Here is a 19505-nt window from a genome sequence, read left to right on the forward strand (position 1 = left end):
GTTTTTCGTGTAATTGTCTTAACATGTAAAAAGGATGTGTGCATGTGTGTGTGAGAGAGAGAGAATGAGAGAAGTGGAGAAAGGAAAAGTAAGAACCTATTTTGGTATTTGATGTTACTTGTAAGTTCGAAAGCTCTCCTATACATATAATCTGTAGAGTGTTTTAGCAACGTAATTTTGAAGTGTTTTCATGCCTTGCAGATCTCAGTATCAGCTATATAGCCAGATTTGAATGTCACTTTCTGAAGTGCCTCTTGGGCTGATCTAAGATAACCTGGCTCTGAAAGCGTGCAGTGGAGGTTGATGGAGAAGCTACGATGTGAGTTTGGACCAGACACGGGATTTAATCAGTGAAGAGCTGTGGCTTCGTGTCCCAGCTGAGGAAGAGGCATACATTCACTGCAGGCACAGAGCCAAGGGAGAAGGAACACTGTCTCACAGTGCTTTCACCTAGCCCAGGGACGTCTCAAGGAAGCCAGCCATTAAAATGCCTGTGTTTGGTGAGAGACCCTGGCAAGCATGAAGCAGGCCCTGTGTAGCACTGACTGCAGTTGGAGAAGCAGAGATAGTTAATGAGACCTGGTGCCTGTGGACCTCCTGTTGAGTGATCAAAAGGGGAATTTGATTCATTCTGTCCCCTTTCCCATTTGGCTGGCCTGTAGTCACAGTGAGGTCGGCATATCTGTGTCAGACACAGTAGCAAAGCAAGTTACAATTCCCAAAGGAAAAAGAGCCTTGACGTCCACTTTGATTTGCGCTGGACCCATAGTTGTAGCTGAAAAGGATCAAACAGAGGAAATCTGTTCAGCTTTTGAATTGGGCTAAATTGAGTTCTCTTACCCTTAAGCTACAGTGGAGTTGACCAAGAATCGTAAATATAGTGGATAAAAATAGTCCAGGGTGATTAAAGCCTTTTTGGAACTCTTGCTTCCATTTTACAGTTACATGTTTCTTACCCGAGTTGACCATGTGAAGATTTCGGTTCTGTATCTTATCTTGCCTTGCACACAAATGTAGTACAGTTAACAGCTAATTCTTTGCGTGTGTAATTTCCCATTGTATCAAACTAATTGAGTTTCCATCTTTCTTGACACAGTCTGATGGGCAAGAATTGTCTCATGTATTTCAGTAATTATCAGGTCATAGAGTTTTCCTTCCTCTAATCTATCCAACCATCTAATCTGTGATTATACTTGTGGAAACCTTCTTTCTTGCGGTCTCCAAGGGCTCTTTCACAGACCTGTGGGGTACCCTCTAAGTATTGGTTCCTGAACATCACCACACTTGGCTGCCTCTGTAGGTCCTTGGAGTTGAGTCTCCTCCTGGAGGTGAATGTCACGCCTTCTCCACTTCTGGCACGGATACCTAGCAATCTCTGTGCACCATTCCAGGAGCTGGGATCCTGTCTGTAGACCTATGCCAGGCGCAATCTCTCCGTTTCCTCTTCCTTTCTCCTCCTCTTTGTCTCTCGCCACTCTCCCCAGGCCTCAGTTTCTTTAAGTCCTCTAAGCTTTCACAAAATGCTGGAAAGAGATCACCACCAAGCGGTTAGCATCCTTTTCAGAACTGAAGAGGAAGGACTATAGATGATGAAGCTGCAGTGAATCTGTTGTCTCCATTTTAGGTAATTTCGTGAGTGTAAATTCAAATTCAAATAAATTGTGTTTATTTACTCAGAGCATGATTGATATATTTGCACTTTGAATTCTTTACTAGGCCTTTCTCGTTAGTTTATTTGGCCAAAGCACTTTGCTAAGTGTCAGCTGAAACCACTTTTAGTTGTGTAAAGAGTGTGTGTGTGTTCTGGTCTCAGGTGAAAACTCTCTGTATAAATAAATATGCAGACTATTGCATTTGTATCTCCTTTCTTCGATTTCTATAGTAAAAAATACGAAATGTTTTAGTTACGTGCTTTTATTGTTGCTTAGTATTATCAACACTGTTGCTGTTAGTTGCTGTGAAGTATGCTCCTAAGGACTACAAGTTGTATTTATTGCCAAACTAAAAAGTTCCCCCAATATGGTCCCTGACTGCTCCTCTCTTCCATTCTCTTTCTTCTACTCTACTCTTTTCCCCACTAATGTACTCTTTTTGACAACACTGGCCTTGGTTTTCCCCCATCAAATTCCATTTCTTCCCGATCCCAAGACTGCAAGTGCTGTTCTTCTGGAAATGCTCTTCCCGCAGGCCTGCATGGCTTGCTACCTCCCTTGTTTGAGCTTCACCAATGCTGTTCAAATAACACAATCAAATCTCCAACCCCCTCTCTTTCCTCCTCCTCCTTAAAGGCACTTGAAGTCTCTATCCTCTTCTCCCCTCTCCAGCCTAAATTTCCTAAGTTTTCACAAAAAAAGAAAAAGAAAAAAGGAAAAAAGAAGAGATAATAACATCAGGGCTTTGCTTCTTAGAATTAACTTGAGTCAGTTTCTTTGCCTGCAAACCAAAGATAGTTAATAGTGAGTTGAGTTCTTTCAGGAGCTTCCTCTGTTTTTCTTTTGATACCTCTATATTTTGTTCACACAATGACACTTTGTTTTCTTTACAAATATATTGAAGATGTGTCAAGATTACTATTTTGTTACTGCCCTTTGTGAATTCCCTTGTCTGCCTTGCTTGTTCTTTCAGGTAAACTTTATTATTTTATTAATGTCATCTTAAAAGACTGGAAACTTCCCAAATCAGCAAGTTTTGTCCCCTGTTTTAATAATCTTTATCTTAAACATTAAAAAAAAAAATTCCCTTCATGTTTTACTAGAAGCAGCAAAAAAAAAAAAACCTGGAAGCACTTTTGGCTGTTTGGATGGAAATCCTCTTAGATAACTCAATTAAGTACAGTTTGTCCTCCCAGCTCATTAGGTACATTTTCTACTTTTCATAAAGCTGCAGATGTAGTGGACTTTCGTCTTCACACTCCCCAGGCTCTTTCCTCCTGCCTCTCCTTTCTGCCAAGCATCCTAGGTGCACGACTGTGATTCCACTTAGAACATGTTTGCTCAGTGAGCAAATGGGGAGCGATTCCCTGGCTTCAGTGCTTCTGCTGGCCAGAGACTCTGTACCGTTCCCTAAGAACTTCATGGTTTCGCTGTCCAACTTCTATCACCTGGCTAGGTCAGTTGCAGTAGTTCATACTCACAAGTGAACTGGCAGGGATTTCTACACGCACATGTGCAGAAACATACATGTGTACACAGTAACATCGCTGAGGGGAAACCTGTCCATATGCAGAAGTAAAGCTTTCCTTTCCAGGAACTTGAATTTTGGTAGACACTCAAATTTCTGCACGCACATGTGCACAAACATGCACGTGTACTCAGTAACATCCCTGAGAGGAAACTTGTCCATATGCAGAAGTACAAGCTTTCTTTTCCAGGAACATTAGTTTTGGTAAGCACTCAAATTTCTATGTGCACATGTGGCACAAATATATGCATGCACACAGTAAGATCGCTGAGAGGAAACTTGTCCATATTCCGAAGTACAAGTTTTCTTTTCCAGGAACATGAATTTTGGTAAGCATCCACATTTCTGTCCTTGTTTTTTCACTTGCTCATCGATTATGTCATGTTACACTTCTAACTCTGTGCCTTATCCTCAAAGGTTCCAAAATCTTGGCATTTGCTATTGATAGGGACTGGCCTGCAGAGCAGCAGGCAGCGTTGGAAGTTCTTGCCATGAACAGCTGTATAACGTGTGCCTGCCTTCTGCATTCTCCCATCACCTTGGACAGCTTCACAGTACCAGTCACGTTGGCCTGATCCATTGCCTGTGCATTCCTTCAGGGGACCAGAAAACAAGGACCTCTGAGCTCAGCTGACTTGAAGAACTGCTTTCTCGGTGTGCACCTGTCTAGGTCATTCCGTGTCAATGTTGTGCCCCTCTTGGTAGCCTACCACCCGTTACAGCCCCCAGCATTCTGAATGAGGCCCCCTGTTCTTCCTATCTGTGGAGCGTTCTGTGTGCACCATCTACTTGTGCCCCGATGTGCTCTCTCCATGTGGCAGGAAAAGGCCAGAAACGCCTGAGCCTCCAAAAGCCCCCGGAGACTGTGACAGGCCTGGTTCTGATCCAAGGTTGTGAAGAAGGTACATATGGATACAGGGTCTCTTCCGATACCAAGAATGGAACCGGAGGCCATCAAAGTAAGGTGGCATCCCTACACTTCTTCCTTTCTGTTTAACACTACCCATGCACATGGGAGTCCCCCAACAGATGATGCCCTGGGGAACCTGCAGGTTCTGGGCCCAGAGCTAATGCCTCCATTGGACAGAAAGCAGCGTTACTATCTCAAATGGACCAAGAGGGCTTGAGCCACCCATGCCTCAGTGATTTGCTAAATGTCAAGGCTCTCTTTCAGTTGCTCTCATTAGGCCCAGGTAGGACTCCCTACAGTCACGCATCCCTGCTTCCCTACACAGCACCCGTGCCAAGGAAGCCAGTGCGCGGTTGGGCCCAGGGATATCCAAGACGGTCACCTGGAAGGCAGCATCCCTCTGTGTCACCTGGGTGCAGATCCCCTACAACGCAATCAGAGATTGTGCTCCAGCAAGACTACCAGAATCCTCCTTCAGGTGCAGACGTGCACCTTTGACACTCAGGCCCCCATAGCCAGGGGCAAGACCCCAAAGAAAAGGAGGAATTCATATCAGAACTTTCAGCACAGACCATGGGGTATCTTTGGCAGGACCGCTACTGCCTAGAGTCTGGACCCTGAAGACCAGCAGGCCCTGAACTGCCCCAGGGGCTTCTCTGTCTCCACTCCCCTGAGGTCCCTTAGGACATGCAGTTTACCCACCGCCCTTGTCTTTTCTCTGTTCCCTCCCTCACAGGCATATCCCGGATAGGGTCACACAGGGAAACCCACTTGCACATTCCTCGCCTTTGGGCACTGCCAGGGAGGCAGGCTGGAAGTGCCTGGAGGCATGCCTTGCTTACAGACCATGTCTCTCCTAGGATGCCTGTGGTTTGGCAGATACAGCATACTTTAGCGCATCTCATGTTTTGTGTCATATCGTGCCAGTGTGTGCCACCCTCAGGGAGGGCGTGTGCTGGCTGCTGGGCTGATCCGGGGCAGCACTGGCCCAGGACCTTCCCAGTTCTCCTTTTCACATGTGTGTGGAACAATCTCCAGTGCAGCAGGCAGTCTATGACTCTTTCTCCTTCAGCTCTCTGCCCATCTCGGCAGTACCTTAGCCTCACCATCCCAGATCTTGCCATAGCCACGTCCCTCATTTCCAGAGGCCAGCCCATGGCCCCACACACGGAGGGCTCCACAGGCAGTGGTTTCAAAGCCCCACCCCACGTGATTTGCTCTGTGTGAATCCTTAGACCATGAAACCCTCTTCCTGATCCAAGCACACACAACAACACGGTAGAACTGATGAGTGTGTTTTGTATCTGTCTAATTGCAGATATCTGGAGCCACAGTCTGGAGTTATCACTGGCCATCCTTTCCTTGTTCCCATCCTGGGCAGGGTCAATGCAGAGATAAGGCGACAAACCACCTTCAGCCTGGTCGCCTCAGGACTCCTCTTTTGGTTGCTCAGCATCTCCTCTCCTGCCACGTTCATCTCTACCTCTGCCCTGGGCCGGACACACACACACACACACACACACACACACACACACACACACACAATCACAGCCAGCATAAATAAGCACACGTGTGTATACACACACACATGCTCAGCACGGGGACACAGATGCAAACAACGAGCATAGGTGTTTCAGGAGGTGAAGACAACCGAGGCCAGCAATGTCGGAGATGGCGACAGTAGGCACCATGTCCTGCCCTTGGGGCTCCCTGTTCACCTTTTCCACGAACTCTTCCATATGTTCCCAAGGCAGCCTGAAGCCGCTTCCAGCGCAGCATGTTTGGTGGTTGTGAGACACTGAGTGGTGAATGTGGAAATTCACAGAAGATCCCAAAGTCAGCACACAGGTGCACTGGGACCCCGGAGAGGACAGCTTTTCAATGATAGGCCTTCCCTGGGTAAGGGGCGGGAGTGAAGTGCCCAGGCAATCTCAAACTCAGTGAGCAGCAGGAGGCCAGGGGATGAAAGGACCCACAAAGGATGATTCTGACAAAGATACTTAATACACACTGCCTCTAGTAGTATCACCTGGACTCTGGTGCTGCCACCTCAGCTGATTTGATGGAGACTTGCTTCACTCACGGACACACCAAGTCCCCAAATAAACAGTCTCAGGAGGTCACCTGCTACAAGCACGACCCAAACCCAGGCTCCACAGCCAGCTTGCATGAGTCTGAGCATCCCCATTTGGGAAAGGACAGTGTCCCTGTAGTATCACACGAGTGTCCCTTCAGGGCCCACCTTCAGACCCCATCTCCACACATGTTTCTGTCAGTTACTCTCATGGAAGAACCTTCCTGCCCAAGGTACTACTTCAGGCGATCATCCCACACATCTTGGCCGACAATCCACTGGCAATCCGAGCAAGGTGAGCCAGCAGCCAAGAATCCCAAAGTGAATTGCTAACTGTGTTCAGGCCCAAAGCAACCACACCTCAGCAATCCTGTTCGACGCTGAGCAGTTGTGACCTGACAACCAGCCGAGAAAGTTAAGGCTCCTGGTGTCCACGCTGCGGCTGGATGCTCCCCGTTCAAAGTCCCAGAACCAGTGGACAGGAGTGGAACAACGTGCCCTATGCCCTACAGAGAGACGGGAGATGGGTGTGGATCCCACAGGTCGACACTCCACAACCTTGCACACCCACACTCACCACCCCAGGAACCACATTTCACAAGTGATGTCAAGGTAATTCTACTTAGTGGTCACTGAGTTCAAGAAGTAGGGGGGTCCTGAAAGGAAAATATCAACTTGCAGTGGGACGATGGATGGCTCCGCAACAGCACCTGTCAGGATAGGGAGCAGGGAAAAGGTTCCTGCGCCGCCTCCTCTTTCTGAGCAGCGGACTTCAAAGAGCAGCAGAAAGGATACAGCTACAGCCCAGAAGCAAGGGATGCCCCAGGTGATGGCGATCCTCCAAGCCAAGTCAGGCTTCCTCCTCTGATGCTTCTTGCACATGAACTGGAAGTAGGCCCTGCAGTTCTTCTTATGCTCAGAGCTCAGTTCCACCAGCAGGGCAGCCAGTGCCTGCAGCTCATCTTGCCCTGGAAGCTCAGTAGTGCTCCCGGGCCTTCCCTGGCTCTGCTCCTCCACCGTCTTCTCAGCTCCTGGAAGAACCCCTATTGCTGCTCCTCATCTGCCACAACCTCCACCTCCTCCATGACGTCTTCCACAAGCAGCTGGAACCACCACCCAATCCCCACCACGTCTCCGTCCACCAGGGGCTCACCGTCGTCCACCGCCTCCACCCTGCATAGCGTGGCTCCTTTGCCTGGAATGACAACTTGTGGCTGTAAGGTCCCAGCCTCAAAAAGCCTGAGGATGGCAGGCCACCAACCCCAGCGCCCTGAAACCGGAGCTCACAACTAGGAAGGTCTGGGGTCTCAGGATGCTCCTGCATTCCTCTGACGGCCTTTCACACGCCTCTTGGCCCTGGTCGTGACCCCAGGCTGGGGCAGATGCCAAGGGATGGGACATAATAGCACAGCAAGTGGTGTGCAAATGCGGCTCAGGTTTCAGTAATCCTGTGGGACCCACTAGCTCTTTGGGGGCGGGGAGTGAGGGGGATGGTAGGGAAGCGGGGGCTGGTGTGTGTCTGGTGGCCTGAGGCTGAAGAAAGGGGTGGCAGACAGCATGGGACAGGGTGAACAGGCCCTGGGGAAATCAGCCGAATAGGCGGATCCCTAGGCCGTGAGCCACGGATAGGCTGCTGGCCCAAATCTAGTCAATGGCTGAGAGAGTGGTGGGTGGCACCCTTCTGGACACGCCCCTCAAACGTAGGAAGTCTTCCACAGTTCCTGGGCTACAGCGCACCCACATGGCATATACCGCTCCAGGGAGTAATGGGTTTTGCATCTGGTGATACTCCAGGCGCTGTCATTGTCCGGACTCTGGAAATCCCAACGACGGGTTCCTGCTTCACAGTCTGAACAGCTTACTCCTGTGTCCCTCAGGACCCTCAATAACTGAGAAATTTCCCTGAGGATTCAAAGGATAAACAGGGACTCCACGTGCCTGGATACTTTTTCTCCATGGGACACAGAACCTGTTGTCCGGATGCTAAGGGAGAAGGGAAAAACCACACTGTTGGCTACAGTTGATCTCCACTGTTCAGGGACACCAGAGCCTTAGGGTACAGAGCTGGCTCTGTGTCTCTTCATCTCTGCTTCTGGCATAGCACTGTTTTGGGCAACCCTTCCATGTGTGTACCAAGGGCTGGTGTCTGTTTGTCTCCATCTCTCTAAGTGGTGCTCTTGCTGTCTGTCACTCTCTGCACACCAGTGCTCATACGAGAAGTTTATATGAGAAGGCAAGCCCTGCTCCTCCTTAGTGAGTTGCACCCATGGGAGATCAGACTTTGTTAGTCCACACATTCGGAGAGTGCTTTCTCAAACTTGAAAGTCCACAGTGTGCGGTCACTGCTGAACTGCAGAAGGTGCGGAGTGACCCTCCCTCCATCGCTGGACAGACGTGAATAGTGCAAAGGCCTCAGGTAGCTTGGCCACACTTTGCACAGATGGAGAAATGGGGCATGGCCTGGGGCCTGAGGGCACTCCCTGAACATTATTTGAATACCTGCCAGGGAGATGGTAAGGACAGCTCCCCATTAAGTTCCATGACACACTGGTGCCAGAAACATGCATGGCTGCCAGTTTACCCTATCGAGGCCCTTTCACAGCGGTTCTGTTCTCCATGTGAGAACACATTCAAGCCTGCCCGGTCACCCAAGCCTGTGGGGCTGGGAGCAGCAAGAGGATCAAGATAAGCCATCCAGCCTATAGTCCTGAGAGCCAATATATGCGTTCTGCAAAGAGTACAAAGAGTGATGATTCAGACTGGAAGACTGCAGGTAGCAGGTGCTTATGCTGCAGTTCTGGTCCATCACTGAAACCACACAAAATAGGCAAGGGTTGCTCATGCTCATGGTAAGGTCAGGGAAAGTATGCCTGGCACTTGGGAAGGATGGAAAGGCCCTTGTATCAGGGTGTTCAAAGGGCTGTGGGGTCACCCACTGTGGCTTCTGTGTCTGGGATTGCAACCTGTTCTGTGTCTCAGATCTTCTGCACTCTCACTGGTCACCCCCAGGCACTTTATTCCTGCCTCTCCTTTCTGCCAGGCATCCTTGCTGGACCACTGTGATTCCACTCAGAACTTGCTCACTCAGTGAGATAACGGGGATCAGTAAGTATGTCTACATATGTTCTGTGGGTTTGTGTATGTGTGTGTGTGTGTGTGCGCGCGCACGCGTGTGTGTGACTCCCACATCTGTTATTTTCGGAATCATTCACCTTTACAACAATAACTGTCAGCTAAGGTGGCTCTGATGTACTGTCTCTGGTCATTTCTGACTCAGAGGCCAATCCTCCTCAGATGCAGGCCTGAAGGAGACACACAGAGTCATGGCTGCAACACTTACAGGTGTGGCCCTGCCCGGACTCTACTCAGCTGTGCCTTTGGAGCCTGCCAATTGCCCAGTACCACACTTCCTTCAGGGTCCACCATTCTGCCCCCTCGCCTCCACCCCTCCTCCTGCTCCTGCCTCTGCACCTCCCCTCCTCCTGAGCACTGGACCACAACGAGTAGCAGAAAGGATACCACGTTGGCCCAGAAGCCAGGGATGCCCTGGATGTTGGCACTCTTCTGAGCCAAGCCACACTTCCTCCTCTCATGACTCTTGCACATGAACCAAACGTAGGCCCTGCAGGTTTTCTCAGGCTTAGAGCTAAGTTCCACTTACAAGGTCGCCAGTGCCAGCATCTCATCTAGTGCCGGGAGCTCACTCGGACCTCCAGGCCTTTCCTGGCACTGCTCCTCCAATGTCTTCTCCTCCAGCTTCAGGGAGGACCCTGTTTCTGTTATTCATCTGGCACAACCTCCACATCCTCAGTGATGTCCTCTGCAAGCAGCTGGAAACCCCGTCTGATCCCTGCCACGACTCCGTCCACCTGGGCCTCGCTGTCCTCTCCTGCCTCCACTCTGAAGAGGGTGGCATCTTCGCCTGGTGTGGCCACTGGTGGCTGCAACGTCCCAGCCATGCACAGCATCACCAGGACAGGCTGTTGCTGGCCAGATGCTAGGGGAGTAGGGAAAAACCCCACCGTTTGCCACGTTGATCTCCATTGTTCACGGACACCAAATGGGAAAGGGGACGGAATGAATCAAATTCCCCTTTTGATCACTCAACAGGAGGTCCTAGCCACCAGGTCTCATTCATGTTCCTGAAAAAGAAAGCTTGTACTTCAGCATATAGACAAGTTTCCTCTCAGCGATGTTACTGTGTACACGCATATATTTGTGTACATGTGCACGTAGAAATTTTAGTGCTTACCAAAATTCAAGGTCCTGGGAAAGAAAGCTTGTACTTCTGCATATGGACAGGTTTCCTCTCAGCGATGTTACTGTGTACACGCATATATTTGTGCACATGTGCACATAGAAATTTGAGTGCTTACCAAAATTCATGTTCCTTGAAAAGAAAGCTTGTACTTCCGCATATGGAGAAGCTTCCTCTCAGGGATGTTACTGTGTGCACGAGTGTGTTTCTGCACATATGCGTGCAGAAATTTTAGTGCTTACCAAAACTCAAGTTCCTGGAAAAGAAAGCGTGTACTTCTGCATATGGACAGGTTTCCCCTCAGCGATCTTACTGTGTACACGCATATATTTGTGCACATGTGCACATAGAAATTTGAGTGCTTACCAAAATTAATGTTCCTGGAAAAGAAAGCTTGTACTTCTGCATATGGACAAGTTTCCTCTCAGGGATGTTACTGACTATACGTGCATGTTTGTGCACATGTGCGTGCAGAAATTTGAGTGCCTACCAAAATTCAAGTTCCTGGAAAAGAAAGCTGTACTTCTGCATATGGACAGGTTTCCCCTCAGCGATGTTACCGTGTACACATGTATGTTTCTGCACATGTGCGTGTAGAAATCCCTGCCAGTTCGCTTGTGTGTATGAGCTACTGCAACTGACCTAGCCAGGTGATAGAAGTTGGACAGCGAAACCATGAAGTTCTTAGGGAACGGTACAGAGTCTCTGGCCAGCAGAAGCACTGAAGCCAGGGGATCGCTTCCCGTTTGCTCACTGAGCAAACACGTTCTAGGCGGAATCACAGTCGTGCACCTAGGATACTTGGCAGAAAGGACAGGCAGGAGGAGAGAGCCTGGGGAGTGTGAAGATGAAAGTCCACTACATCTGCAGTTTATGAAAAGTAGAAAATGTACCTAATGAGCTGGGAGGACAACTGTACTTAATTAATTGAGTTATCTAAGAGGATTTCCATCCAAACAGCCAAAAGTGCTTCCTGGTTTCTTCTTGCTGCCTGTAGTAAAACATGAAGGGATATATTTTTTTTTTAATGTTTAACATAAAGATTATTAAAACAGGGGACAAAATTTGCTGATTTGGGAATTTTCCAGTCTTTTAAGATGATGGAAGATGATAAATTAATGACTCTCAAGCAAGATCATATCCAGGGCATTGAGATTAGGTGGTCTAAATATAACATTTTACACCACCGATAGGCCGTTCTTCTTCATATTATTTTTTATAAACAAAGGTGTTCTAAAGACGAGTATGACTGTAAAATTCTTTGTTAAGCCTCAGAAAGCTGGAAGGGGATGCCTCATGGCATTATTTAGTCAGGCCAATACCCTCCAAAGAGTTTAGGGGTGTCACTCAGAGATCCTTTCAGTCACACAATAAGACTTCTACCAAGGTTCAGGGTGTTATCCCTCAGCTATCTCAGCAGAAAACCAAGACAGAGTAAGCCTTATTATGAAGACATGTGTGATTGTCGCTTTGGAGTGGGGTGCTTTGCCTTGAACACCAGTAAGAGTAACAGGAGACACACCAAGGTTTTAAGATAACATATTTAAGTTCAGCTCGGACTGAAAGGACCAGCAATAGTACAAAATAGGAGCTCTGGACTTCTACCTTCTACAAGCAGGAAGCAGGCTAGGGACACTGTTTCATGTAACCATATACTAGCCACCTTTCATGCAATGGCATCATGTCAGCGGGTAGAATGAAAAAATCAGAGATGGAAGCCTAGGAAGTGTCTAGGCCTTAAATACTAATCAAAGGACTGCCCGCAAGAACCCATGGGATTTCAGAACTGCTACTATTGACTCCCATCTCCCCTCCCCTTTCTGGAACAGGAGTGTCTATGAAGGTTATCTATGCCTGAACCACCACTGTATGTTGGCTGTGAAAGGGAGCAGATTAACTCATCTCTTTTGTTCACACATCCTCAAGTCTAGAGGAACTACACTTCTATAATTTGAACTGATGTGTTGCAGACTTGAGAGGCTCTTGGACTGCAAGGAGATCAAACCAGTCAATCCTAAAGTAAATCTCTCCTGCATATTCATTCGAAGGACTGATGCTGAAGCTGAAGCTCCAATACTTGGGCTATGTGATGGGAATAACCGTCTCATTGGAAAAGACCGTGATGCGGAAAAAGATGAAGGTAGGAGAAGGGGACAGCAGAGGATGGGATTGTTGGATAGCATCATCGACTCAATGGACTTGAGTTTGAGCAAGCTCCTGGAGTTGATGGACAGGGAAGCCTGCAGCGCTGCAGCCCATGGGGTCGCCAAGAATACGACACAACTGAGCAACAGAACACTTGAGATACTGTACACGTGGACCCTGATCCATAGCTGGACCTGACTTAGATGACAAGGTCCTGAACTTCAAGTTAATGCTGTAACAGATAAATTGTTTAAAAGCATTGGCAGGAAAAGGCATTTTGGACATACACGCATGTGAACAATTTCTGGCCATGTGTGTACCACGTGGTTTTAAATTATATCCACGGTTCCTTCCTCCGCCCCTTCACATGTGTGGTGGGCTTAGTGGCTCACTTCTCATGTTAGAATACTGTAGAAACGAACAATGAAGCGTCTGAGACTAGGTCATAAAAGGCACTGCAGCCTCCTTGATCATCCTCTTGGATCACTCACTGTAGAAGCCAGCTTAGTCATATCTCGAGAGCACTCAGGTAGCCCTTTAGAGAGGCCCATGTGAAAGAACCGAGGCTTTCTCCCAACAGCCAGCAAGCAAACTGGTTTCAACAGCTATGTGAGTAAGCCATCTTGGAAGGAAATCCACCAGCGCATGTCAAGGCTTCAGAGGATGGCAATCTCATGAGACACTGAGCCACAACACTCAGCTGAATTACTCCTGGATTCCCAACTTTCAGCAGCAGTATGAAATAATATTGTTTTAAGCTGCTAGTTTTGGCTAACTGCTTATGCAGCACTAGTTCATTAATGCACTGCCAACTTTGGGCAATGTCTTTATTCAGGGCTGCCTGTCCATCTAGTCCAATCTAATCCAGAATCTGCTACTTCAGTTTAGAAAACATAGCCCACCCTTGATCTGACCACCCTCAGTATCCGATCAAATATCATTTCACTCACCGGAATATCTTATCAGCCTTGCCTAGCCTCAGCAATGATCCTCTCAGTTGAGCCAGAGTCCACCCTCACCCTTATAGTCCTCATGTTAATAAGTTTCCATCCACTGACACCCATTCTGTTATTGTTGTCCATTGCTTTTCAGTCTCCCATCTCTGTCTGCAATCCCATGGGCCCACCCTGTTCCTCAGCTATAAATCCCAGCTGCACCCCTCCTGGAGTCACACATAAGCTCAATCTCTCTCCCATGTTATAATACACCACTGTAGTACTCTTACCTTGAATAAAGTTTTTCTTGCCACCTTTCGTAAGTGTTATGAATACTTTTTGAACATTCCCAAGTTCTGTTAGTAAGGATTACTCTCAAAGGAATCTAGTTTTATATCTTTATTCTTTATACTATATTCATTTGGGGGAACAAATTTCTAGAATTAAAACATTTCATGTTTTTACCATACAAACAGAAAATATCTTTGAAAATACATTTACATATCTTAAAATATGTAGTAATCTGAAAAGGATGCGTATATAGACATGTCAGTGTATATACACACATACCCTCAGAGCTCCAAGGAAAACTTAATTCTCAGTAAACAATAAATGAAAACATTCAGCCTGAAAATAGTGAACTCTTTGGATTCAACTTGCCAAAAATCTTAGACAATGAAATTTTAATTAAAAAACATGGATACATAAAAATATTTGGGATTCAGACAAAATTGCTAAATAAAGATAGGTCAACCCCTAAACCATCTCTGGAAAAAAAAAAAAAAAGAAATCCTCAGTATCATGTAATAACCTATCATGGAAAAGAACCTACAAAAGAATAGATACATATCTGCATAACTAAATCACTCTGATATACATCTGAAATTCAACATTGTAAATCTAATATATTTACAGGAAAAAAATTGTGAAGAAACTTCTAAAATACAAAGTTATAAAGAAAAAGAAATCCTAAAGAATGTAGGAAGTATCTATTAATTGAAACAAAAATAGAAAACAAAAATAAAGCTTGTTGGGATACGACGACAAGAGCTGCTTCTTGGAAAAAGAAAATCAGAAACATTGATACAACTGTGGCAAATCTAATAAGGGGACAGGGAGGTTAATTCCAATACTAGAAATGAGGAACGAAATGGGATTCTGAGAGGATAACATTCAACTCTGAGTGGAATGCCTTTTGTTTCAGGAAAGGTCCAGTCAAGCAACAACCTGGGGAAAGAAAGGGAAGGAAAGAAAGAGGAAGAGAGACAAGGGAAGAAAGCAAGAAAAAGAAAGGAGAGGAGAAGGAAGGAACAGTAAATGTCTCAACAAATGTTGTAAACTATCCAATAAAACAATTCTCTTCAAGATCTAAAAGCAGAAACGGAAATTTATTAAGCGAGATACTCATTGCTTTTGATGGTACTCAGAACAAGAAAGCCCACTTACACATCACTGTTTAGAACTGGCCAACACAATACGATTATTTAAAAAAAATAAAAATATGCCATGCTATTTGTAAAAAGACAGCAGAAATAATTTTTAAAACATTATTTCTACAAATACTAATTTTACTTACAATGTTTTGGCAACATTAATCAAATAATAAATTTTACCTGAAAGAACAAGCAAGGCAGACAAGGAAATTCACAAAGGGCAGTAACAAAATAATAATCTTGACACATCTTCAATAATTTGTAAAGAAAACAAAGTGTCATTGTGTGAACAAAATATAGAGGTATCAAAAGAAAAACAGAGGAAGCTCCTGAAAGAACTCAGCTCACTATTAACTATCTTTGATTTGCAGGCACAGAAACTGACTCAAGTTAATTCTAAGAAGCAAAGCCCTGATGTTATTATCTCTTCTTTTTTCATTTTTTTCTTTTTCTTTTTTTTTTTTTTTTCTTGTGAAAATTTAGGAAATTTAGGCTGGAGAGGGGAGAAGAGGATAGAGACTTCAAGTGCCTTTAAGGAGGAGGAGGAAAAAGAGGGGGTTGGAGATTTGATTGTGTTATTTGAACAGCATTGGTGAAGCTCAAACAAGGGAGCCATGCAGGCCTACGGGAAGAGTATTTCCAGAAGAACAGCACTTGCAGTCTGGATCGGGAAGAAATGGAATTTGATGGAGGAAAACCAAGGCCAGTGTTGTCAAAAAGAGTACATTAGTGGGGAAAATAGTACAGTAGAAGACAGAGAATGGAAGAGATGAAGCAGTCAGGGACCTTATTGTGGGAACCTTCTAATTTGGCAATAAATACAACTTGTACTCCTTAGGAGCATACTTCACAGCAACTAAAAGCAACAGTGTTGATAATACCAAGCAACAGTAAAAACACGTAACTAAAACATTTCGTATTTTTTACTACAGAAATCGAAGAAAGCAGATACAAATGCAATAGTCTGCATATTTATTTATACAGAGAGTTTTCACCTGAGACCAGAACACACACACACTCTTTATACAACTAAAAGTGGTTTCAGATGACACTTAGCAAAGCGCTTTGGCCCAAGTAAACTAACCAGAAAGGCCTAGTAAAATATTCGAAGTGCAAATAAATCAATCAAGTTTGAATAAATAAACACAATTTATTTGAATTTGAATTTATACTCACGAATTACCTAAAATGGAGACAACAGATTCACTGCAGCTTCATCATCTGTAGTCCTTCCTTTTCAGGTCTGAGAAGGATGCTAACCGCTTGGTGATGATCTCTTTCCAGCATTTTGTGAAAGCTTAGAGGACTTAAAGAAATTGAGGACTGGGGAGAGTGGGGAGAGACAAAGAGGAGGAGAAAGGAAGAGGAAACGGAGAGATTGCTCCTGGCATAGGTCTACAGACAGGATCCCAGCTTCCTGGAATGGTGCACAGAGATTGCTAGGTATCCGTGCCAGAAGTGGAGAAGGGGTGACATTCACCTCCAGGTGGAGACTCAACTCCAAGAACCTACAGAGGCAGCCAAGTGCGCTGATGTTCAGGCACCAATACTTAGAGGGTACCTCACAGGTCTGTGAAAGAGCCCTTGGAGACCGCAAGAAAGAAGGTTTCCACAAGTATAATCACAGATTAGATGGTTGGATAGATTAGAGGAAGGGTAACTCTATGACCTGATAATTACTGAAATACATGAGACAATCTTGCACATCAGACTTTGTCAAGAAAGACGGAAACTCAATTAGTTTGATACAATGGGAAATTACACACGCAAAGAATTAGCTGTTAACTGTACTACATTTGTGTGCAAGGCAAGATAAGATACAGAACCGAAATCTTCACATGGTCAACTCGGGTAAGACACATGTAACTGGAAAATGGGAGCAAGAGTTCCAAAAAGGCTTTAATCACCCTGGACTATTTTTATCCACTATATTTACGATTCTTGGACAACTCCACTGTAGCTTAAGGGTAAGAGAACTCAATTTAGCCCAATTCAAAAGCTGAACAGATTTCCTCTGTTTGATCCTTTTCAGCTACAACTATGGGTCCAGCGCAAATCAAAGTGGACGTCAAGGCTCTTTTTCCTTTGGGAATTGTAACTTGCTTTGCTACTGTGTCTGACACAGATATGCCGACCTCACTGTGACTACAGGCCAGCCAAATGGGAAAGGGGACAGAATGAATCAAATTCCCCTTTTGATCACTCAACAGGAGGTCCACAGGCACCAGGTCTCATTAACGATCTCTGCTTCTCCAACTGCAGTCAGTGCTACACAGGGCCTGCTTCATGCTTGCCAGGGTCTCTCACCAAACACAGGCATTTTAACGGCTGGCTTCCTTGAGATGTCCCTGGGCTAGGTAAAAGCACTCTGAGACAGTGTTCCTTCTCCCTTGGCTCTGTGCCTGCAGTGAATGTACGCCTCTTCCTCAGCTGGGACACGAAGCCACAGCTCTTCACTGATTAAATCCCGTGTCTGGTCCAAACTCACATCGTAGCTTCTCCATCAACCTCCACTGCACTCTTTCAGAGCCAGGTTATCTTAGATCAGCCCAAGAGGCACTTCAGAGAATGACATTCAAATCTGGCTATATAGCTGATACTGAGATCTGCAAGGCATGAAAACACTTCAAAATTACGTTGCTAAAACACTCTACAGATTATATGTATAGTAAAGCTTTCAAACTTACAAGTAACATCAAATACCAAAATAGGTTCTTACTTTTCCTTTCTCCACTTCTCTCATTTTCTCTCTCTCACACACACATGCACACATCCTTTTTACATGTTAAGACAATTACACGAAAAACAGATCATAGATTTTTAAATAGCAGCTCAATATGAAGATCAAACAAAACTGTACTTCCTCTATTTAAAACAAAATCACATAAATTACCCATCGGTTTCCCTATATATGATATTATTGAATAATGCTATAAGTTGATCTTTTTGTTTTTAATGGGATTTTTAACTTTGACTGAAATACTTGCTTCAGACTTACTGAAGGCAGAATTAACTATTATTTTTCTTTTTTTGACCTGCTCCTTTTAGATTTGGGGGGTGATGATTCAAAATCAGATGTGTTCACAGTAACGGATGCAACTTCCATCAATCCTGGCTGAAGGGGTTCCAGTGATACCTGAATAACAATTTTTGTTTCAGGAGACAATCATTCTAGCTGCTTAGGCTTCTTAAACATTTGATGACACTGGGTCTTGTGCTCCCTCTCCTCTTTAGAAGTTAAAAACTGTAGCCGACATTTGCAACACTGGTGAAAACTCTTTTCCCAGTGCCCTCGATGATGACGTCTGTATGCTGTTGCAGTTTGAAAAATTTTGAGACAAAACGGGCAAAGTAAATTCTTGGTGTTACCATGGTATGCTCTGAAATGTGCATCCACATCTGCAAAAAATGATGATCTGTAACTGCAAACCTGGCATACATAGGGCATTTCACCAGGCTTATGATTGTCTTTCATGTGCTCTAAGAGAACCTGATCTGTCTCAAAGGACAACTCACAGATGTGACAGACTGCGGAGGGCTCCTGGGCTGTGTGGACACTTTCAATGTGACACTGCAGCTGGAAAGGAGTAGGAAACTGGCGGAGGCAGTGCTGGCAGGTGGTGTGGGTTTTCCAGCTGTCACCTCTCTGCCTCTCAAGTTCCAAATGGTGCTTCATGTGATTCATAAACTTGACATTTTTTAGAACTTTCAAGCAGCTGAGGCATTTAAACGCCGTGTGGGTCTTCGCTTCTGGCTGCCCAACTCCTCCATGCTCGCCATAGTAGAAGTCACGAAGTAACACAATCAGATTTCCTTCTGTGGGATCACCAATTTTGTTTGGACTTGCCAAACTTGGAAAATCAGTTTTTGTCCGTCCACTTTCCCCTAAAGGTCTTACAGGCTTGCAATGAACACTGTCCTTTGGAAAAGGTGTTGGACAAGGTTCTCCATTCTGAACATGGCTTAGTGAGGTATGGACACGGTCTGGTGTGCTTTGCTGAGTGGTCTCTGTATGAAAAAAACGTGACGGGGAGAAACCTAAAGAATGTTCCCCTACAATGCCATCACTGAGTTTAGGCCTTCTGGGATTTCTGCGATTTGTTTCACAAGGGGAAACTCGCTTTGTTACATGAGGACTTTTATTCATATCTCCTGCAGAAACTGCTGTTTCTACTGGATGCTGCAATGACCTTGTGAAGGTAATCAAAGAAGAACATAACTCCTTCGAAAAGCAATCAGGCACTATTTGTGGTGAAAGATTTTTATAATCAGCTTGAGACGGAGGTTCAATAATAATAGGACTACCTGTTGATCTTGAGTCAGAGTCAGACACTGGCAGGACAGTCTTTGCTTCTGATGTAGGAGTCACATGACTAACAGGCTGTAATCTGTGAGCGTTACCTCTCCTGAAGTGACCACACCTTTTTCTCCTTGAATAAGAACCTGGGGTATCTCTGTTCAGTATGTTTGAAACGACTGGTTTTGAAGCTGAGCTCATCCCAACAAAGATCACGTCAGCATCTTCATTTCCATGTTCCACTCCAACCAAGATCACTTCATCATCATCATC

This window comes from Ovis aries, chromosome Y, assembly GCF_016772045.2.
Source record: "Ovis aries strain OAR_USU_Benz2616 breed Rambouillet chromosome Y, ARS-UI_Ramb_v3.0, whole genome shotgun sequence".
Classification (NCBI taxonomy): domain Eukaryota; kingdom Metazoa; phylum Chordata; class Mammalia; order Artiodactyla; family Bovidae; genus Ovis; species Ovis aries.